General features: G+C 40.8%; 1 long non-coding RNA gene across 1 annotated transcript in view; it reads right to left on the reverse strand.

Moving 5' to 3' along the window:
- Positions 1-753: 753 nt before the first annotated feature.
- Positions 754-5,640, reverse strand: part of LOC139026885 (uncharacterized) — a 24,675-nt gene continuing 19,788 nt past the window's right edge. The window contains exons 2-3 of the long non-coding RNA XR_011478829.1: positions 1,237-1,314; positions 754-983 (exon numbers count right to left, since the gene is read on the reverse strand). This is a non-coding gene — a long non-coding RNA (uncharacterized lncRNA). The remainder of the gene's footprint in view (positions 984-1,236; positions 1,315-5,640) is intronic.

Here is a 5,640-nt window from a genome sequence, read left to right on the forward strand (position 1 = left end):
TGGATCGGACCAAAACGCAGCTTGGGTAGAATACATGATGATTTATTTGAAGATAGACGAAGACGGAAAAAGTCTTAASAAACTACAAAACAATAAACGACGTAAACAGACCTGAACATGAGAACTTACTAAGAACGCACGAACAGGAACAAACTGACAAACGAAACAGTCCCGTGTGGCACAAACACTGACACAGGAACAATCACCCACAAACAAACAGTGTGAACAGCCTACCTTAATATGGTTCTCAATCAGAGGAAACGTAAAACACCTGCCCCTGATTGAGAACCATATCAGGCTAATTGAAAAGAACCCAACATAGAAACACATAACATAGAATGCCCACCCAGCTCACGTCCTGACCATACTAAACAAAGACAAAATAAAGGAAATAAGGTCAGGAACGTGACACATGTAGTGGTCACCTTCACCTGCAGGTCTGGAGTAGATAACAACATTAAAACCTCAATGACCTGTTGTCTAGTTGAAATGAGGCAGGAGTGGACGTTCTCAAATCATCAATTCAGACATTCCTATTAAACGCATACTTTCATATTTATATTATTTCAATACAAATCAAGACAATTTTCCAGAAACAACTAAACAGATTAGCATTATATATAATGTCACTGTACCTGTAACAGACAAAGTGACTCCAGGGTTACCAAAATATTTCCCTCCGGTCTGATCTGTTATATATCTGAACATGTACGTAGCTGAGTCACTCTCTCTCAGGTGTGTGATTGTCAGGATGTGTCCATTCGTCTTATCACTATGGTACGTCACACGACCTTTGTAGTCTGGGTCATCTAACAGACTCACATAATTCTCCACATCAATAATTTTTGTGAACCACAAGGTTGTTGTGACTATATAACCTCTGGGATATGTGTAAGAGCAGGTCATCTCCACTGTTGACCCCTTCAAGGTACAGATACTCTGAGTGGTGTATGTAACACTCCAGCCATTCTGCCCCAGTACCACTGAAACACAGTTAGAAATCACAAGGACGTTACATTAAGTTCAAGGTCTTTTGACCCACACTAACACTTTGTTGCTGAGTTGAGTGTGAATGGAAACCACAGATAAGCTTCACTCAGTGAGGTGTGAAAGATAACTATTTACAGTGAAGTGGAGACGCCAAAAGTGTTGACAGTAGAACACAAGTGGTTGTGCTTTTAGAAATATCTGTAGATTGATAAACAGAGCAACTAAAAGACAGGAATGAGACCATACCTGCTACAGACCAGAGAAAGACCACCAACACACTTCCTTCTGTTCTCAAGGCCATTGTTGCATCTGCCACCCTGCAGTCTTAGAAACATAAACAACAACTCACTCTATAGCTGGTGAATAACTCCACCTGATGTACATTGAAGTAGAAACTGTAAATGGGGTACAGGGCCTCATTACTGAAAATGAACCAGGCTCATATTGTGTTGTGTTGTATTGTGCTATATGGTTGTCTATGTGAATACTGTCTGTCTGTAAGTCTATTGCACTATGTATGTAATGTGTGACGTGTTGCATGTCTGTCTACATCTGTCTATTTAAGCTGACATGGTGTATGATGCAATTTCCTAATGTATACAATAGTCATCATCATTATAAACAACAACAATCACTTATTGAACAAATCTGTAGTACTGTAAACACATATTTCTGACCACAAGGTTCAATGATAACTAATATCCGCAAGCTGTGAGGCTAAACAGCAAGTGACTCACAAACATGCACACCCAAACACACACACACACCCAAACACCCACACACACACACACACACACACACAGCAACACCAGCCTTTGCTTTGGCTCGCCCTCCTGTCCAGCTCAGGCGTTCGGCGTCGCCGGCCTTCTAGTTGCTGTCGAACCTGCTGCTGGCAAACACCCTTCACTCATCAACCCTGGACTTGTTCGTCTTCATCACACGCACCTGGTTCCAATCCCCACTCAATCACTGTATTTATACTCCCTCTGTCATTTGTCTTTGTCGGTCATTGTAAATGTTGCTTGTTTTCCTGCTATTTCCTGAGTACTTTAATATTTTAATAGATTTCAGTAGTTCTAAACCTGCAACTGCCTCCTGACTCTCTACACTTTGTGACACACACACACACACACAGACACACACACAGACACCATCTGTAGGAGAGTGAATCTGTAGTGAATGCCCATAAGGCTTATGGAGTCAGTAACAAAGTCTAGAGAGCTGGTTGTTATGGATGTAGAAAAGTTAAAACACACATGCTACACAGTATAGATGTCAACCCTGCTCCCTGTCAGTCTGGTCCTGAAGGGCCCTCGGATAAATCCACTGTGTCATTCACAACCACACACACACACACACAGACGCCATCTGTTAGTGACAGCCCATAAGGCCCATGGAGTCTGTATCAAAGTCTAGAGAGCTGGATGTTATGGATGTAGGAAAGTTAAAACACACATCCTACACAGTATAGATGTCAAGCCTACTCCCTATCAGTCTGGTCCTGAAGGGCCCTCAGATAAATCCACTGTGTCACACATTTTAAATACTTTATTTGAATCACCAATCAAATTTAACATTTCAAAGGTCTCTGAATGCATGGCACTTAAGGGTACAGAAAGCACCTCCCTCTCCAAACAGCTAGACTGCCCACGTCAGCTGAAACAGAGCAATACCTAGCCAATTGTTTTGCCCTAGTTTTTGTCAGGCCAGCAAATTGTAGGCCACAAATGATGGATACAGCCTACAGTGTTGTCTGAAATATTTTTGCTATGAATGTTATAGGGAAAAAAGAAATGCCGATACAAATCCTATGGTTGTAGGGTGCGCTCACCGATTTGTTAAAACAACCAATATCAGGAAGAGTAATCCTAGGCCTATTTGCACTGGTTTACATCAAGATGCAAGAAATAATAGGTTTTCTTCGTCACTATTGATGCGCTTAATAAAAACATTTAAGGATACAAACTTTTAAACCACTGATCATGACAATTACCCACGGGAATGAATGTCCTGAGACCAGCAAGTGACTAGCACTGGTTGTCCAGTCATATTATTGTCTATTTTACTTTGACCTGTCCTGTTTTTTATGAATATTGTTGCTTGTGAAGTTGGTCAGCTCATTTTTTATACTGTGTGATGGGCAGTCAGTTATGTGTCGGCGTATCTTGATCGGAGAAAACCTGATGCAAAAAGTTCCACGAAAAGGCCCACATTAATTTCTTGTATACAAGATGTTGATATCGGCTGCATATATGCTTTTCCAGAATGTTGGTTGGAGCGCTGCAAGTGCAAATGCGTCTCGTCCACAGCAACACCTGGAGAGGCATGCTGGGATCTATCGACGCAATATTAAATATTTCTTGCCCAGCACCTTGTCTTTGACAAAGATGGTTACTGCTTATCCACAGAGGTGGAATCAAGTCCTCACCTAAAAACCCCGTGTTGACGAGAAATTGTCGTTTCTTTTTAGCCAGATATTATATGTGAGGTTTCGTGTTGTTGGATGTGGGTTGGGTCTGGTCCAGTTTACCTCAGAAAATGCTTGTGCCCTCGTCAATATACTGCCGCCATATTGCCTAAATCCTATGGCAGGCACGAGCGGTCCTTGTTGTTTCCATGGTTAATACTAACTCACTAAACCACAAGCCAACCATCGACTGTCGATGTGCTCATGTTATAACTTCTCCTAAAAACACAACCCCACCATGCACTGATTGTTCTCAATGGTTAATAGCTAACTCCGAGAGAACACAAACCGACCATCACGTGTGTCTCAGTGTTAATATCATGACTGGCCTAAACAAACCGCCGACCATCCACTGTGTCTTCATAGGTTAAACACTAATCCTAAAACAAAACCCACCATCACTGATGTCCCATTGTTAAGACTACTGCCTAAAACCAAACCCACCATCACTGTGTTCTCATGCTTAAATACTAACTCCTAAACACAAACCACCATCCACTGTATTCTCATGTTCAACACTACTTCCTAGAAGCTCTTTACGAAGTAGTCCACTCAATCCTCTTACTCCTACTTTCACTCAAACAAGAAAAAGTCTCCCCAACAATCCATTGCTCTTCAGAGGCCTCAAAATAACTTCATGGCACAATTTCTTATACGTTGGAAAACCACGCATGTTAAACTCACCGAAGACGAAAAAGAGAAAGCAAACTACTTTAAAATGGGAGACAGCCCGCGAATGGCGCTGGCCCATGCCTGTCACAAAATACGAGTGCTTTTTCTGCACTTAAAAATGCATGCAAAAAAAATATTAATCCCAAATACATTGAGAACACCATCCAAAATATCTTACGCAAGATTCACATGCAAAGCATCAATTACACAGAAATTTTGTCTATGTAGGTCTACCGTTATTGTATGTTCTAGGTTAACAGGCAAACCCAAAACTGTATGCTAGGTCTACATCTTGTATGTCTAGGTTTAACAGGACAAGCAAACTGTAAGATAGGGTCTACATTATGTAGGTCGTAGGTTAACAAACAATTAACACACGTATGTAGGTCTTACATTATGTAGTCTAGGCTAACATGAAACAAAAGCAAAATTGTGATTGTTAGGCTCTACATTATGTATGTCTAGGTTAACAGACAAATCAAGAAACTGTAAATGTAGGTCTATATTATGTATGTCTAGGGCGTAACAGACAAACAAATATGTATGAATAGGTCTACATTATGTATGTCATAGGCTAAACAGACAAAACAAACTGTATGTAGGTCTACATTTATGTATATCTAGGGCCCTTAAAGCATACAAAAAAAAAAAAAAAACATTAAAAATATTGTCAGAAAGTTTTGAATATTCAAACCCTGCAAGAAATTTGAATTTCAAGGCTAGGCCAGAAGTTTGTATGACTAGACACAGATGAGATACTGAAAAGATAGGACATCATCAAGCATACTTTACAGTTGTGAGGCGAGAGAGAGGGGAGGTGAGCTTACTGGTCCAAGAAGAGAATGAAACAGAAGGGGTTGAGGTTCTGGTCATGAGGAGAGAGAGAGGTGAGTTACGTGCAGAGGAGAACCTAGAAGGTGTGAGACATGCATGATTAATGCTGGGGCTGAAATTGCGTGGCCTCTGTCTTCATTGATGGCTCTTCTCTGGCAACAGCAGAACGAGTCGTTGAAGGGGCTTAAGAAAGGTGTGTGAACAGCTCTTCAGATGAGAGACGAGAGAGAGACCTGTTACAAGAAAGTCTGGTGCTAGTATGATTGTCATAGAGCTACCTTGTATGTTCTTCATGTGGGCTACAATGTATGGAGAGTGGATAGTTGGTCCTCCTGAGGAGGTTTGAGAAACACTAGTTCTGTGGGGGGTGGTGTTCATTCCCCAAACATGTTGCGATAAAAGTGTATTTGGTTTTTATATTACGACCGTCTATTCCATAGCCTTTCTTATACTGACATAATGAATACTTTAATGACACTACACTACTATTGAAGTCAACTGTCATTTATTATTAATTATTATAATACAACTGATTGACATTGATTAAAACGTATCACACTGTCCAAACTGAGAGGAGTACAGACATATTGTCTTTTACATTGATAAAATTAGCACTTTGCTCTGTGTGTGTGTGTGATGTGTGTGTCGTGTGTGTGTGCATAGTGGTGTTGTGTGTC

Source organism: Salvelinus sp. IW2-2015, unplaced genomic scaffold (genome assembly GCF_002910315.2).
Source record: "Salvelinus sp. IW2-2015 unplaced genomic scaffold, ASM291031v2 Un_scaffold6255, whole genome shotgun sequence".
Taxonomy (NCBI): domain Eukaryota; kingdom Metazoa; phylum Chordata; class Actinopteri; order Salmoniformes; family Salmonidae; genus Salvelinus; species Salvelinus sp. IW2-2015.